The 18,577-nt window shown below is 44.5% G+C and overlaps 1 protein-coding gene and 1 pseudogene across 1 annotated transcript in view; one reads left to right on the top strand and one right to left on the bottom strand.

Annotated features, from left to right (window-relative positions):
• Nucleotides 1-18,577, top strand: part of LOC147684185 (cytochrome P450 2J5-like) — a 315,668-nt gene that overhangs the window by 148,072 nt on the left and 149,019 nt on the right. The gene's annotated exons all lie outside the window — the stretch shown is intronic.
• Nucleotides 6,016-8,373, bottom strand: LOC147684186 (uncharacterized; annotated as a pseudogene).

Raw genomic sequence — 18,577 nt, 5'->3', positions numbered from 1 at the left:
GAACCGGAAACTTCGGCCTCCAAGAGAGAAGCCAAAAATATCCCTACTTTCTTCAGCAATAGGAATGCTAAAGAAAGCATTCTTGAGGTCGATAACCGAGAACCATGCCGCTGAAGCCGGTATCATAGTAAGCAAGGCAGTGATTTCCGGGACAACAGGAAACTGGGGAACAACAATCTTGTTGACCTCCCGAAGATCAATCACAAAACAATATACAGGGGGCTGAGAAGGATCAGTGCGTTTAAGAACAGGTAGAACAGAACTGTTGCAAACATTACCTCTCGTTTCTTCAACCACACCCTTCTGAACCAGATCATAGATAATATCCAATAAGGCTCATTCACAATCATTAGAAATCTTATACTGAGGAATGTGTGGTAGTTTAATATTAGGCTTATTAGTACCCACATAAGGTGTAATCTGGAGTAGACCAACATAATTTGGACCTGTAGCCCAAAGGGTAGCAGGAAGAGAACGCAATTTGGGTGGGAATCGGTCTTTCGACAAGTACATAGGGGAAACCAGTCTCTTGCCTAAGGTAAGGTGCACACCAGAGGGGGAACAATACAATGTTGCATGAAGACGTTTCAACAAATCCAATCCCAACAGGTTCTCTCCGCAATCAGTCGCTAAAATAAGCGGAGCTTCCAGTTTGTAAGGACCAATCAAAAGAGGCAAAGGACAAGAAACCGGGTTAGCAACTGGGGCGCCGGAAAATCCTACAGAAACGTTCATTAAGCCAGACAAAGGTGCCCCAGGGAGTTTGGAATGAATAATAGAACTTCTCATTGCACCAGTATCCAAAAGAAATGGTTCTGCAACACCCAATGCAACAACTTCAACATAAGGCCCATTCTGATCCACTGGAACTGATACGACTCCCTTACTTTGTCCATGGCTGTCCTAACTAGAATGAAAATCCTGAACCTCATCCTCAACACAATAATCATCATTGTAATATTGTGCAGACTGAGTATTCTGCTGATCAAAATAATTTAAAGAGTTTTGCCGGGAAAAGGAAACGCTGTCCCTGAGGCAACTCACCTCATCCTCTACCTCTAGGCACTGATTGAAAACCACCACGGCCTCGCGGCCCTGAAAGTCCACCATTACGCTGCAATAAAACCGGGCAGCTATTCCTAAAATGGCCTTCCTCTTTACAATAGGCACATCGAGTAGGCCCATGCAAAGGTCGTGGAACAAAGGGTTCAGGTTTCTGTAACAACCTCTGAGGCTGGGGAGGCTGTTGAAACTGACACTGGCCAGAACTGCTGAAGAAGAACCTTTGTTTTTAATTCCTTAGTTTTCTTCTCCATCTTATCTTTCTCCTCTTTATCCCTATTCTCATAATACTGAGCAGTGGCTAATATTTGTGCTGACGAAGAACCAGCCCATGAACTTTCTGAGTCTTTCAACTTATGCGACAATTCAGGAAGTAAATTAAATACAAATTTATCCACAAATAATCGCTGTCCACCTTCAGTAGTCATACCCTGACCACTGTGATCAATAAACGTCTCCTCAAAACGTGTAAAGAAATCGGAAACGCTCTCATCTTTCTTCTGTTTACACGCAGCTAACTTATCCCAGTTAACGCGTAAGGCAGGCATCATCGTCTTCATTAAAACGATGATTCTATCAGGCAATTGTGTAATCAAATCATCTGGCTTAGCACCACCCACTTGTGCTGCATTCGCGGCACTAATAGCGGCCCAATTACCACCTAATGCTTGGTCATGATCTTCCCTACGAATCCGAGCCCACAACACTTGTGGAACTACATTCTCCATTAACATATCGATATCAGCCAAATTCATAATACACGCATCAACAGTCTGAGAGAGCTCTTTATAATACCCAGCAGGATTTTTACGATGGTCCAGTAGAGACTGTTTAACCGCCAAAACTTCAGCTCTCTTCCAGGGGACATGTACCCATATACGCTGAAAATGAGCAAGGACAGCCTGAACAGCCCCCGCTTGCGGAACCTCTTCTCTCCATACTGGAGGAACTTCCCTCATAGGATAATGTTTCATTTTCTGTCTAACTGCAGAATCAGGTTCAAGAATAGTCTGTGAAGAATATAAAGACCTGAAAGCAACAAGTATCTTTACAGCGTCCTCAACTTCAGAACCCACAATAAGACCTTTATCAAACCTATCCTGTATATCTAACAGACCCTGAGGAGTTAAATCCAACTCCATATTCTCCCATCCTTTGACAAGAGCGTCACACATGGTATTAAAAACATATCTCTGCGTGGGCGCATTCCACTGGAGAAAGGTACTCAAAATATCAGGTACACTATACAGTGGACCACTCATCATCCATTTGTGAGCAAGAGAGTCAAATGTAGCTCGTTTGGCAGAATCTGGAATTTGGCTACGGGATAGCCTTCGAGAAAAAGCAGGAGTCATATTAAAAGACCCAAAAAAGGGTGAGAAAAGACGAGAAACAGTGTCAACCAACCAATTACGAGTCGGGGAAGAAGCAGACAGTAAAACTGGAGATGCAGTATTAAGCAAAGGGAGAGAAGGACCAGCCGTCACAAGAGAGACGGGAGATGAAGGAGACTGAGGTACAGAAGTTAGCGGCAAAGGAGGTGCAGGTGGTAATGCGGGAAAAGGCAATTGCAGAAGAACCGGAGCACCTGGCTGAGCAACAGGTTGCTGGACAGGCGGCAACAATACAGGTGCATTAGCTCCCGGCACATAAGGCGGAGATAATCTCAACAAATGGGACATTAAGGGATCTTCGTCAAGATCCTTATTCTGCGGAGAAGTAGGCAAAACAGGGTATCATTTATCAATTGCCATACGTTGTTGTCTATCTGAGACCTCAATTACTCGATCAGTCTCGTCATCCTTAAACTGCTGGGCAGCCTGTATAATCGTCATATCTTTCATTTTTCTATCTCTTTTTGCCTGCTTAATTTCTCTCTGTTTGGCTTCTTTACGCCAAAGGCGGAAAGAGTCAAACATTGCCGGCTGGGCTTTTCTCTTAAACAAAATTGCTTCCAAATTATCTAATATATCAGGCTCAAAGCTACCATTTTGCGGCCACCGTAAAACACCATCTTTCTTCGTGTATCGGATCCATGCCTCATTAAAGGCAATGGGGCCAACACCAACTTTAGAATAAAGCTCTTTAGTGGGAGTTCCAACCCGAGGAATTGGACAAGAGTCCTCGAGCCGGGAATCCCTATTCCAACCAAAACAACAGAACTTCTTAAATTGCTAAAACCAGGCATCTTAAGTACACTGGTCCGTTTACCAACTTCAAGGAGTGAAATCAAAGAACACAGTACAAATGAACTCACCCCTTGGCTTCGGCTATTGCAACAGTCGAATAACAAAATTCAAAAACAAAACAAAGAAGTGGGCGCTACCCACGAATACCTAACTAAATGGTCTTCTCACGCCAACAGAGGTCCGTCTAACGTCTCGCGATACCAGTCATCACCAGAGGGTCCAAGGCAGGGCGGTAGTCAGGGCAGCAGTCGTCAGCAGCCGTCGGAAAGGAGTAGCCACGCTTCAAAAGACCTTCGGTCCACTTCGACATACAGGGGTCGTTTGACGTGGCTCGCGAATCCTCCGGAATTTTCTTGCAGGGCTTCTCACGACCCTGAACCGATACCACTGAAACCGCCCCACGTTGGGCGCCAGTTGGAGAACCGGGCCTTATGGGCCTGGCGGCGCAGGGCACGCCTTAAATCTCCGAGTTCACCTGCCTTGTCGAACAGAGACACGAGACACTCTGTTGAGCGTGGCAAGCCAGGTTTATTAGCTGCAGCCAAGCACAGCATACGCAAGGTGGGTTCTAAGGAGACTGCCACTTTAATCCGTGGCGCACAATCTTTTATACTACACATATTTACACAGTTTACTCCCAATACCTACAAAGTTAGCCAATAGAAAAAGTTGGAAAACAAGCTATTGAGTGTCACAAATATGCCCCTCTCTCGAACCCCATGTGTTACCCCTCCCAACAAATTTTATCAGTACTAGCATCAACAATTCACTTTGCAAGTGGCAGGATGTATTTGTGTGCCTCAAAGAATAGTTGTCTAATAGGAGTATACAAAGAGAGAATAGCGAAGGCCAGTCGAATAAGATAATGTAAGGAAAGAATAGGAGAAGGCAAATAGTCACCTGAGACGGGGATCAATTAACCCAGACATGGATTACTGAACTCGGCCAGACCCTGACATCGGTTTCGTAAACAAGGACAAAAGAGTTACTCTTTAACTTAATTGACACGCAGCAGCTGAGAAAAGCAAAAACACTCCGTCCACCGTTCTGCCTGAGGGAGCGCAACACAAAATGGCGACGAGAAACAAAATGGCGACCGAATACAGAACGAAGTCAGAAATCGAAGAACCTCAATAGTTAAATTAAATATGCCAATCAGGTGTAAGCCACTTTTTTCATGTTTTAGGGAGTAAGTACAAGTACTTAACCACTGGCCAGCAGTGGTAAAGTGCAAAGAGCCTTAGGCGAACAAAAACAAATTCGGAAAAAAAGAGGGGTGAAGGCAAAATGGTTGGGGGTGACACTGCAGAGACTGCCAAGTCCAACACGAGTCATCCTCTGCAAGGATGATGTCTCAAGCATCCAACAAGTGAGAGTAGATTTGATTTTGGGTAATATATCATCCCAAGAAAACAAGTTACTTATCTGTAACTTTAGTTCTCCAGTATTGGAATCTTTCATAGATTCACATGCCTGAATCATTCCCCGTCGTCGAGACGGGAGTCTCCGGTATATAAAAAAGCAGTGCTTAGTAGTATAGCAAACTGAAAAGAGGCCTAGGCCCATTTCCCTTTTGCAACCCATAGCCTTTGTTATGTAAAAAAGGCCCAAACTTTTCCCTGAACCAATCAGAGCTCCTCACCCTCTAGTACACTCCTGAGAGAACCTTCTGCCCCTCAGATTTTTCGCGCACTTGTGCATATAACACACTTCCTGTGCTAAATCCGAGGTGAGCCTTTCAGGGGAGGAGGGTGGGTGCATGTGAATCTATGAAAGATTCCAATACTGGAGAACTAAAGTTACAGGTAAGTAACTTGTTTTCTTACTCCAGTATTGCAACTTTCATAGATTCACATGCCTGAATCAGAATAGCGAGCAGTGAAAAAACAAGATGTCCAGGTAGGATTCATTCAAAACAAACACTTTACATTTATGAGTGTCACCTGAGTGATCACACAAATCAGTAGAGTAACCAAAGGGCTTATATCAAAAATATATGGCGTCCCGAGTAGTTACCGGTGAACGAGCACGGACTTTGAAGAGCCGGCGCATAGCTGCTGCTTTAATTACGTGGCGACTATCTGACATAACGACCTGAGTGGCGTTTTTACTTTTCACATTGCTGTGCAACGTCTCTGTCCTGAAGATGGTCCGACGGATCGACTTGACCAGCATGGACCGAAACGTCGACGCTTAACACCTAATATGCAATATACTGTATAATTCACTGTACAAACTGATTTGTGAATTCTTATGTGTAAATACTTACTTTTATGTGGTTTATGGAACGTAGCCACATACTATGCTGTAGGTGTATGTAGACTATCATTCAGTTTACATGTTATGTTAGTCTGTCTGTTGCCAGTTCTGAAATTTTCTTCCATGTATTTAAAAAACAAAAATTGCGAATCAAAAATAAATTGAATATATTTTTGATATAAGCCCTTTGGTTACTCTACTGATTTGTGTGATCACTCAGGTGACACTCATAAATGTAAAGTGTTTGTTTTGAATGAATCCTACCTGGACATCTAGCTTTTCTAACTGATATTACCCAGTCCCGGGTGGGATTATTGGGTGGCTCTATTCTATAAACAGTGAAAAAACAAAGCACATTTCTCTGATACATTTCATAATCATGCAATACCATTTGAAAATGAAGCATAATCTCATATACATATATATATATATATATACTTATATAAAATGTGACTTTTTTAAACAAGAGAAAGTATGGATGGAGGGATGTAAAAAAGGCTCACCTTTACTGGATGACATTCCACAGTACCGCCTCTCCCACCGCTGCATCCGATTCTGCAGCTGCCTCTAAGCAGTGGTGCCTGGTGAAGGTCTGTGTAGATGCCGAGGTCGCTGTGCAGATATCCTGGATTGGCACTCCTCCAAACAGCGCAGTGGATGTGTCCACCGCCCTGGTGGAATGGGCACGAACTCGTGCATTCAAAGGCTTTCCAGCAGCTTGATGACAGTAGACAATCGCACTGGAAATCCATCTGGCAATTCCCCTCTTAGACAGCGGGAAACCTTTCCTGGGTGCGCTGAAAGCGACGAACAACTGAGAAGACTTGCGACACGCCTTAGTTTCTTTCAAGTAAAATTTCATACATCTCTGAACGTCCAGCGAGTGCAATACTCGTTCTGCTGCTGTTGACGGATGAGGAAAGAAACCTTTCAACACCAACGGTTCGTTCAAATGAAAATCAGTTGGCACCTTCGGAATGAACTTCGGGTTTGTCCTGAGAATCATTCTATCTTCCTGAAATTGTAAGAAAGGCTCCTGAACCATGAGCGCTTGAAGTTCACCTACTTTTCTCGCTGAAGTCAATGCAATGAGAAGAGCCACTTCCAGGACAAGAACTTCAGGTCTGCCCTGTGTATCGGTTCAAATGGTTGTTTCATCAAATGAGAGAGTACAATATTCAGATTCCATAATGGTGGTGGAGGCTTTACTGGAGGAAAGACCCTGAATATCCCCTTCATAAACTGTTTGATAATCCTTGATGACCATAAGGATGGGCCTGACTTTGACCTCCTGTAGCGGGATATCACAGCCAAATGCACCTTGATGGAGGCATGTGCTGATCCTGACTTTGCCAATAGCAGAATGTAAGGAATAATTTGATGAGGTGCAGCAGTAAGAGGGGGCACATTATGCCTCTTACACCACAGACAAAACCTCTTCCATTTCATCCTGTAGGTTTTGTTGGTACTCTCTGCTCTGGCCTTGGACAGGATCTCCCTACATTCGTGTTAGATGTTCAGATGGCTAAACTCACAGTGTTCAGGAGAAAGGCTGCTAATCGCAAGGATTTCGGGTCCGGATGGAGCACCTGCCCCTTGGACATTGTCAGAAGTGATGGAATTGGACGCAACCGAATTGGACAGTCCTCCGACAGCAGCAGCAGTTCTGTGAACCAGTGTTGTCTGGGCCACCACGGGGCTACTAGGATCAGTCTGCACGGCTCTTTCTTGATCTTCACCAGTACGCGGAGGAGATGAGGAATTGGAGGAAAACCGTAGGCAAAGATGCCAAACCATGCCATGGAAAACGCATTCCCCCAAGATCCCTTCTGGGGAAGCCGGCTTGCGAAGTACTGGTATTTTCTGTTTTCCTTTGTAGCGAAGAGGTCCACTATCGGTGTTCCCCATCTTCGAAAGACGCTGTCCAGGATCCCCTGGTCTAGATCCCATTCGTGGCAGGACGATTTGAGCCTGCTGAGAGTATCCTGTTTTGATCCCCAGGGTGGTGTCCTGCTGCCAATGATATTCCTTGCTGAAGAGCCCATTCCCATATCTCCTGGGCTTTCTGAGACAGGGAGAGAGATCTCGTTCCCCCTTGCTTGTTCACATAATGCATCGCCGTAGTGTTGTCTGTTCTTACCAACACCGGCGAACCTCTTATCCTTGGTAGAAAAGCCAGCAATGCCAAGCGGATCGCTCTGAGCTCCAGCAGACTTATGTGTAATTGCTGCTCCTGCGCCTTCTAACGACCGCTGACTTGAAGGTCCTGAAGGAAAGCTCCCCATCCTTCCAACGACGCATCCGCCGTTACCACTAGAGGAGCCGCTCTTGCCAGAAACGTCAGTCCTTGAGACACATTTTCTTTTTGTGTCCACCACTTTGCTGCCTGTACCATCACTGGTGTCACCCCTATTGTATCGTCGAAGGATCCCTCCGCTTGATGCCATTGGAGATCGATCTGCTCTTGCCATGGTCTCATCCTTAGTCTGCAGCAAGGTACCAGGGGAATACAAGATGACATCATGCCCAGCAAGGATTTGTACCTGCGGACTGAAAGAGACTTTCTTTTTACAAAGTCTTGGAAGAGGCGCACAATTCTCAGTTGCCTTTCCTCTGAGGGAAACGCCTTATTGCATTCCGTGTCCAATTTTGCCCCCAGAAATGTGATCGCTTTTGCTGGGTGGAGGTTCGACTTTCCCTCGTGGAGAGTCAATACTAGATTGGCAAATAAGTCTATGCAGGCCTGTGTTGACGCTCTGGCCTGTACCTTTGATGGTGCCTTGACTAACCAGTTGTCGAGGTAAGGAAATATTTGATTTGATGTTTTTGCTTTCTCAACACAGCCGCCACTGGAGCCAGGCATTTCGTGAAAACTCTTGGTGCTGACTTCAAGCCGAATGGCAGTACCTTAAATTGGTAATGTCTTCCGGCTACCCAGAACCGAAGGTACTGTCTGTGTGCAGGATGTATCGGCACGTGGAAATACGCGTCTTGTAGGTCCAATGTGATCATATGATCTCCTGGGTTTAATTACGGAAGGATGTCCTGCAGAGACACCATCCTGACAGATTGTTTCTTGATATAGGTGTTTAAGGATCTGAGATCCAGAATGGGGCGCCACTGGAGCTTGTTTTTCTTGATAAGAAAAAAACGGAAGTAAAACCCTTGTTTTGCTGGGCTTTCGGTACCGGTTCTATTGCTCCCTTTCAGAGCATTGTCCGAATCTCCTGCCGGAGTTGATGCAGATGGTTGGCTCTCTGGTGCATCGGTGGTGTACAAGGGGGCGCTTGAAGAAATTCTAGGGTATGACCGAATTTAACTATTTTGAGGACCCATTGGTCCGTTGTTATTTTCTGCCAATTGTGAAGATAGTGAGCAATCTTTCCACCCAGGGGTGCATCTGACAGAGCCGGAAGAGGGAGGTTATCATTGTCGACGGGTGTTGTCCTTTCCTCGGCCACCCCGTCCTCTTGGAGTTGATTTTGTGTATCCTCCTGATTGACGCTCGCTGTATTGTTGACGGTAAGGCTGCGATGAGGACGGATAAGAAGAATATCTCCCCTGTTGGTATCCTCCTCTATACGAGGACTGCCCTCTACCGCTGGAGCCACGAAAAGGGGTTTTCTTGTATTGCAGTGTTCCTAGAGCCTTTGCCGTATCCGTATCCTTTTTGATAGTCTGCAGAGTATCCTCAATATGCTTTCCAAATAACTCTTCTCAATTGAAAGGGAGGTCTAAAATCTTGTTTTGCACCTTCGGCCTAAACGCTGTTGCTCGCAGCCATCCCTGCCTGTGTAGGACCGCCGCTCCTCCCAAGGATCTAAACGCTGTGGTCGCAATATCCATAGCGCAGTCTATGACTTCGGCCAAAGTCTTCTCCCTTTCCATGAGAATCTTCTTCGCCTCCTGCTTCTCTGGTTCCGGCACCTGGTTAATGTATGGAGACAGGTCACACCATATCTGCCTGTCATACCTTCCCAAGATAGCGAGGGCATTAACAGCTCTCACTAACAGAGCCGACATTAAGGAAAACCTTTTTCCCGCATTATCCAACCCTCTGCCCTCTTTGTCTGGAGGTGCTGCAATCGGAGCAGATGGGTTCCTGGATTTCTGTTGTGCCACCTGTGTAATAACAGAATCCGGTTTGGGATGATCCAAAAGGCAAGTAGGAACATCAATAGGCGCCCAATACTTCTTATCCAGTCTGGCCAGAACCGGCGATACCGTCGCTGGCGTCTCAATGACCTGTAATCCTTCCTTCCAAATATGGGACACTATAGGCAGGGATCACACGGATTTCCGATACGAGTCCTTGAAGTCGTATAAAAAACATTCCGTCTTCTCCTCTGTCATGGTCAGTGCAAATCTCTTAGTGGCCCTTTCCATCAAATTATGAAATCCACCAATGTCCTCCGGTGGAGAATCTACTGGTCCCTGTGGAGGAGTAGACTGTGAGGGGGTGATATAGTCATGCCATTCAGCACTTGTGTCCGCAATTTCCCCATCCTCATGGTCGTCATCCGAGGAATCGTGGTGTGCCGTCGGCGGTGGAGACCTAGCAGTAGGTTCCGGCAAAATCTCTCTCCTACGAACCGGTGTCCCTGGTACCGATCGTGGACATGGAGTAACCTCTGGGGCCTGTTGTGCGACTGGAGTCGCTGGGTATTTCTTCTTATAATCCTCCAACATGCCCTGGAGATCCTTCAACAAAGAGGATGGCACACTTGTCATCTCATATGCTTATGATGCAGGGGTGTGCACTGCTGAGGTATGTTGTTAATTGATTACTTTCCGTGCTCCTAGGTATCACCCACTACTCTCGGGTGTTTAAATGATAATCCTGATCTGCAGAACGTACGTTTTAGCTCTGTCTCCTAGGGCATCAGACAGAGCTAAAACGTACGTTCTGCAGATCAGGATTATCATTTAAACACCCGAGAGTAGTGGGTGATACCTAGGAGCATAGAAAGTAATCAGTTCAGTTCAATTCTTTTATTCGATTAACCGTTTTGTCAATCATAAAAAGTACATCGTAATAAAACAATACATTAAAAATCACAATTGTTGTTAATACATTTTAGGGGTACAGTTTATATACATTTACAGCACTAGTACTGACAATCAGACAAGTTCATTTCCAAGTTTTTACGGATGGCTATACAGGTTTTCAAAAACACAGCTAAATTCTTTGCCACAAATTGCGTGTCAAGCTGTTGCAGGGCTAAGAACGCCGGGCGACAGGTCCTCAACCCCATTTGTCGTAACAAGGGTAAGACCCAGCGCCTGCGTGGTACTGCGTAGTAGTGGCAAAACAGTACCACGTGCATTGTTGTTTGGGGGGAGACCTTATCACATGGACATTTATCCAGATCGTGTGACCAGGTAGACATTTTAGGAAAAGTGACTAAACGGAAAAACAAATTAAATCGAAACCTTGTTAATAGGTACTTTTCATAATTAGATATGTAATATGATAAATATGGTTGGGTGCCTAGAGACGTCTGAACCATCAGAATGTGGGCATTGGATTGTTTGGATACTTCACTGGACATACGGAGTTCCCTTAGATGAGTAAGACAATGTGCTTTCAGAGTTTTTCTGCTCATCTCAGTAATGGCTGAAGGCTCGATGATGTACTGAGTAAAGTCAAGGTCTTTCAGGAAATTAATCACGAAAGACAGCCATGGAATGTTTTTCCAGGCCGACATCTCGAGACAATCTGAGATCAGGGCACGCGTAAGATGACACTGGGGCTTTGTCCATATGCGGTGCCATAGTAGCATTGGTTGACACCTAACATAATCTGTTAGATAATCTATCCCAAGCTCTATATGGCATCCGAAAGAGGGGGCGCTCTGCGGGAGAGCCAGAAGATATTTTACAAAACCATTTTGTATTTTTTGTAGTTCATCTGTTTTTACGTAGCCCCAGACCCCGGCTCCGTACGTAGCAATGCTCAGGCATTTTGCTTGATGGATATTAAGCAATACTGGGGGAGATGGTTTGCCCACTTTTCTGGAAAAGGAAACGAGGGCAGAAGTTGCACGTTGGTAGAGCAATCTTCTATTTACCATTGCCCTTTTCCATGACAATTTATCGTCTACGAGGATACCCAAGTAGGGGTATTCCGTGACGCGTTCCAGTTTTGATTGGTCTATGCAAAGATGTTTCGAGCTTTTTACCTTGGGGCCTGATTTCATGACAAAGGTCTTGGTCTTATTGACCTTTAGCCCAAGTGAGAGCATGAAAGTGCAATATTTATCTAGCTGTTTCTGGAGTTGCACTAGGGTCCTAGCAAATATTACGGAGTCGTCCGCGTAGAGGAGAGCTGGTATCGGGCGCTTATTGATGGTAGGTAGATCCCGGCTCCCCTCCAGCATGGCCGCTTCCAAGCCGTTAGTATATAAATTAAATAAAAAGGGGGCGAGGACGCAGCCTTGTCTTACTCCACGATTTATTGGAAAAGGTGGGGTCAACTCACCACCTGTGCCAAATCTTACGCGAGCCGATGCGCCAGTATAGAGCTCCCGCAAGAATTTGAGAAGAGGTGGGTCGACACCCAACCTGTCCAAAATAGACCAGAGCTTGGCGTGGATTACACAATCAAACGCCGCACTGAGGTCGACGTAGACCATGAAAAGGTTTCCCCGTTTAACTCCAGCATATTTCCCTATTAGAAGTGTTAGATTTAGTGCTTGCTCAACAGTGCCCAGTCCCTCCCGGAAACCGTACTGGAGGTCTGTTAAGATGTTTTTTTCTGTCGCCCAGTCCTGGAGGCGGTCCAAAATTAAGCGGCCCGCAACTTTGCCTAGTGAATCCAGGAGGGATATGGGCCTGTAGCACGTAGGGTTGTTTCTCTCGCCTTTTTTAAAAATTGGGAGCAGTATGGAGGAAGACCAAGAGGCCAAGAGACCTTCTTTTAATACAGCCGCGATTAGCTGGGTAATTACAGGCGACCACAACTCGATGTTAAAAAGAAATATATCTAGTGGTGCACCATCAGGACCAGGGGCTTTTCCGGCTTTTGAAGAAGATAGTGCGCTTATAACTTCATCAAGAGAGAAGTTAAGGTCAATGGGATATTCCCCCTTCTCAGTGGGCTCGGGTACAAAATTTGGTTGAGTGACACTTTCTGCGATGGGGTCACTAAAGATTTTTGAAAAGTGGGACACCCACTCATCCGCAGACACAGCTACATCCAGATATTGATGGGAGCTACCCTCGCTCAGGAAGGGAGCTTTTACCGTTTGCCAGAATAGAACGCTGTCTTTTCTATTACAACTCTCGTGTAGTTGGGCCCATAAGTCATTCCTATGGTCTCTCCTACAGTTAAGCTGAGCCTGCTTATATTCCTGTCTTAGTTTAGCTATTTTTACTCGATCCCTGATTGGATTATGTAGCTCTTTTTTTAAGGCGTTTAAAGCTTTCCTGCAAGCCGTATTGAACCAACCTGGCTCCTTACAGCGGTCTTGCTTGCGGGATCTAAAGAGGGCCTTCTGGATTACTTTCAGAATTTCCCCAAAACTGGTGATGATTTGCGCTGGGGAGGATGTCTCATTTAAACATGTGTTGATCCATGGGAGTGCGTTTGAGATCACCGTGGTTGTTGTTTCTACTGGTTCGATTCTTGACCATTTCACACAGTACCCATTATTTTTGACCATGGACAGTGTTTCTTGAGCCAAAAGGCTTTTCTTAAAAGGTTGGGGGGCATTCAAAATTAGAGATAGTACTATTGTGTTGGGGAAGTGGTCTCCTGAGATTTCAGATCCTGTACTAAACTGGGAGACAGTACCCTTTAATGAATAAGAACATAATATAAAGTCTATGGTGCTAAAACAACCCCTTCCGTGAAAAGTAGGATTAAATTCCACGGGGGGGTCAGTAAGTTCGTTAGCAAAAGACAATTCCAAAGACATTAGACTACCATTAAAAGAATCTCCTACAGGGGAGTGAGTAAAATGTGTCATAGGGCAATCGTTTTCGTCTAGGAGGCCACATTCAGAATTCATGTAGTGGGAACACAATTGTGCATTGAAATCCCCTCCCCAAATTACGTTACATGTAGTTGACGCAAACCTTGCACGTAGGTTGTCTACATAAAGTGAAATTTCAGAAACAATTTTAACACATTCTACAGGTAAAAGATTATTATAGAAATTGATGAGACAGTATGAAATACCATTTTTGAAAGTAATCAAAAGGATCTGGTAATACAAGGAAGTACACTGCAGGGAAATTTTCTTAACTTCGAGCTTATTAGATACGTATACCACAAGTCCCCCCTTTGGTCTGCCGTGTGTTGAGGGAGTAGCGGAAGAGTGGAATGTTACGTAACCTTGAATGTGGAGTGGGTCAGTTATCCACGTCTCTTGAAAGCACATTATCGTATGAGAGGTAGCAAAAGCCAACCATGATGCCGATAGCATCCTGGGTCGCAGACCAGCTACGTTCCAGAATAATATCGGCAGTGAGGTGGTCGCTGGTGGTCCGTTGGGAGTTGCTATCAGTCCATTATGAGGTTGTTTGCCTTGTGTTGAAGTCGTCTCAGTGCTGGGAGATCGGGGCAAACTTTCATGATGATTTACACACAGGTTATTGGGATGGGGGTGAAACTGAGAACCAACATGTTGGGAGGTGCGAATGTCCTCTGAAACAGTTAACTTGGCTGGTGGTGATGGGGACGTAGGTATGGGCGACGGTTTTTGAATGACAGGGGAAATTACTGGCATCAAGAGTCGGGGCTCTAAAGTGGAGGGGTTACCAGCGGCCAGGACTTTGGCTGTTGGTGGTCAGTCCACCATCTCCAAACAGTCAAACCTGTTAGACGTGGGGACTCCTCTCCAATCCAAAGAAGGCATGGTGTTTCTGCCTCCTTGTCCCTGCCAGTTTATCCAATCCGTGTTTCTATGTCGGTTCCCTACCTGAGTCCAATTCCATTCAGGGGCCGGTGGGAGGAGGTTGGCTGGGGGGTAGAAGAAAGCTAACCTTTTCGTGCCAATTCCTTCCGAGGAGGTTTGGGCACCCCATGGGCAGATATATTCTATAATTTGGGGGTCTTCGAAAGTTATTATGATGCAATCACCTGGGATGGTTTTTTTCTCTTTCCCTACCCAGGGAACTCTACGGACAGAGACAATGCCGTTGTTGACAAATGGGGGAAGTGGGCGATTCAATGACAGCCAATGAAGAACCTTATTTTTTAAGGACCAGCCGGGTTCTTCAGAGTTGACATGCAACGCTGGGACCCCGGTCATAATAGCTACATACGGTGTAGCTTCTGGGGGGAGATGAGCTGAGCGAGGGACATTGCGCCTTGTATTATAGGCCGCATTTTTATTGACTGGAGTTTTAGCTGCGGGGCGAGCAGGTGGTGGACCGGAAGAAGTGGCCTTTTGTACGGGAGGGGCGGGAGCAGAAGGAATAACAGGTTGTTTTGTGGCTGAATTTGATGAGGTTTGCTGAGGGTTAAGGCTGGTTATGGGGGCAGATTTTTGGTGAACCACCGCTGTGGTGGTCACCACTTTAGGAAGTTGTAAAGTTTGTTTGGGGAGAGTGGCCCCTGGTTTTACCGGTTTTGGAATAGGTATTGAGTTAGGTTGCCGAGTCACTGGAGCTGCTGGCTTAGTTGTCGTAGTGTTAGTTTTTAATTCAGTTGTCAATGTGGCTAATGATTTCTCGATCTTAGATAGAACCAGTTTAATGGGGTTAAGATGTAATTTAATTAGAGCCTCTATGGAGGCTAAAATAGGCATATCTTGCGGGAAAGAGTTTCGCCCTTTGCCTGTGGTACCTTCTGGGACGATACTACGATTGTCAGATGAAAGATCAATTGTTTCTGGCAGTATTAAGATGCTAGGCTGATTTGAGGTTTCCGGTAGTGGTACAGGGTGAGTTGATAAATGTAGATCATCATTAAATTGGGGCTGAAAAACCTGTTGGGAGTCTGTGGCGTTCTGGGTAGGGTGGTTATCTTTTTTTTTCTTTTTGTTTTTCGGGATTGCACCTTCCCGTTGACCCCTGGTGTTCGGGGATGGAGGATTCACCTCCAAGTTGGAAAAAAGAATAGGAGTTCTCTCAAGTGATCTTGAGGGGTGAGGAGCAGAAAGCTGGGATATTTGTGTTACAGAAAGGTCTATGGATACTGATAAATCCACCGTCCCTGGTACTGACGGGGTTTCGTATTGGGAGTCAGGCACCAAGGGACGTTGTGGTGTTATAGCTGAGGCCAGTAAGCCCAATGAAGAGCGCCTGGCCATAGCAAGATCTTGTGATACCCTTCTCTCTAATAATAGCACACCTTGGTTAATAGCATCATGTGCTTTAGCAATGAATTGGTCAATGGGACCTATGATCTGGGCAGTATTCGCAGCTTTACTGTTTCGGGTGATTCTGGGAGACATACTTAAATAATGCAGTTATATCGAATACACAACCAGAAACTATACAGTGAGGAAAGTAATCAATTAACAACATACCTCAGCAGTGCACACCCCTGCATCATAAGCATATTATATAACTTTCTACTCTGGGAGCGTAGCACGCAAACAAATTGACAATGCAATTTGAAGAAATCTCGCAACTAACGGACATCAGAGCTGATACGCTTGCATTTACAGCTGATGTAAGCGCACAAATATATTTGCTAATTCAAGAAGATACGACAGAATTTGCCACCGTCAAAAACAAAGAGCAACATATAAGACAACTTTTGTATTTAACTCGCAAACAAATCAATCAACGTCTCCACGCCAATACCATGATCAGATATCATAAGGCACAGAGAATTCCGAGAGGCCTCCGGATATCCCTCAAACCATCACTTTGTAAAAACACCAAACAGTTTACAGACAAATGGTAAGCGATAATAAACAAATGCAGCCTTGATCTCATTCTTCTAATCATAGAAGAATTATCGAAAATCTTGGAAGAACTGGACACAGAAATCAACAACACCAAAGAAGAATTGAATAAACTCATTACACCAGAGGAACTGACGAACATTCTAGCGGACATTCAAAATCAATTAGCAAAACACACACAGGGGGTAACCGAGAGAAAAATCAGGAAATATAGGAGAGACACGTTAGATTATAAGTTGGAGGAGGTATATTCATGGGCGGAGGTATACGCTAAGAGAAGACAACAAACACGATATGGATCACAAACGGATACATCATCAACAGGAAGTGAAGTGAGCACAACTAAGAAAAGGCAAGAACCTGCTCCAGAGAACATAGCTACAACATCATCCAACCAGTCTTTTTTAGACAAAGGCCAGGAAGAAAGGGGAGACCCCGTAGGGGAAAAGGACAAAGAAAAAAGTCTTCCACAAACAAGGAACGTGACAGCCAAAAAAGACAAGAAAAAACAGCAGACAACTTAGTTATCAACATTTCGAAATGCCCATTGACCTCTATACAACTAGACACGATACAAAAGGGAACATCATTTGTCCTAACGACTGATACTAATATTCTGGAATTAGATGTTAGTTTGTTCAAATTAACACGCAAAGTGAGATTGAGAAATTTCTTTGACAATGTGATCACCGAAAACAAACAACAGGACCAAGATCAACTTAAGGGTTTGAAGACCACGAGTACGTACATGGCCCCGGTGAGCCATAAAACCATAGATCTCTTTGAGCAATTATGCAAACAAGATATACAAAGTCTTAACACCCAGAGAATTAATAAACACCGCAATTTAACCAAAAAACAACAGGGTATAATCAAGGCTATCAGTACCAATGAAGACATCATTTGTCAGAAGGCAGACAAGGGCGGCGCACTTGTAATAATGGATGCATCTTACTATGAGACACGAGTGATGGAGCATTTGAATGATGAGAACCTGTATATGCAAATGGACAATGACCCTACACAAGAAATAAAAAAAACTTTGCAACTGATCGTACAGAAAGCGGTTGATAATGGCACCATACAAGAACGTACGAAAAGATATCTCATACAAGAACACCCTAAAAGCCCCACTTTCTACATGGTGCCGAAAATTCACAAAGACCAAGAAAGACCTCCATGTAGACCAATTGTATCGACCAAGAACAGCTTACAAGAACCCATTGGAAAATTTATAGATAAATATTTACAACCCAGCGCTATGGCAGCACAGAGAAATCAATATGGTGGGCAATACACCATTAACCTTAGCGACTATAGGCGTAAAATCTCTATATACGTCCATACCCCACAACCTGGGTATAGAGGCTGTTGAAAAAGCACTACTGGAAAGTGAGTATGACACAGAAATGCAATTATTTTTGTTGGAACTGGTACAATTTATCCTCATGCATAGCTATTTCAACTACAAAGGAAAATGGTTCCTACAGAAGAGTGGAACGTCCATGGGATTCCAGCAGCTCCCACATACGCAAATATCTTTATGAAAAACTTTGAAGAAACACACATTCTACAAAAACCTACCTGGCAAAATCATCTCCGTCTGTACATCAGGTTTATAGACAATATCTTTATTGTATGGGAAGGAACGACAGAAACATTGGTTGAACAAATTGGAGCATTGAATGACATTGATGAAAGAATTCAGTTCTCCTGGGAAATCAGTACAGAGAAGATCCACTTCTTGGATGTAGAAGTGCGAAACACGGGTTTCAAAACCAATATATACCGCAAAGAGACAGACAGAAATAACACTTTACAGTTTAACAGTTTCCACGCTCCGTCACTCAAGAAACATTTACCATTTTCCCAACTGATGAGGGTCAAAAGGATAGTCTCGGAACCAGAACAACTGGAAGTTCAATCAGAATTGATGATGGAAAGATTCAAAAGTAGAGGATACCCAGACTTGGTATTAAATGAAGCAAAACAAAGGATTGCAGAAAAAAAGAGAGAAGAACTATTTACACCCAGGAGCACACGGGAAGATCAACAGATCACCTGCGTGATTAAGTTTTCCACCATGAGTCATCAATTTAAAAAAATCATTAAAAGACATTGGATACTACTAGCTACAGAACCGGATTTTAAAGGGCTATGCAGTCAAGAACCACTTTTTGCTCACACAAGGTCAAAAAATATTGG

Source organism: Lissotriton vulgaris, chromosome 11 (assembly GCF_964263255.1).
Source record: "Lissotriton vulgaris chromosome 11, aLisVul1.2, whole genome shotgun sequence".
Taxonomy (NCBI): domain Eukaryota; kingdom Metazoa; phylum Chordata; class Amphibia; order Caudata; family Salamandridae; genus Lissotriton; species Lissotriton vulgaris.
This window is presented reverse-complemented; position numbering and strand designations above follow the sequence as displayed.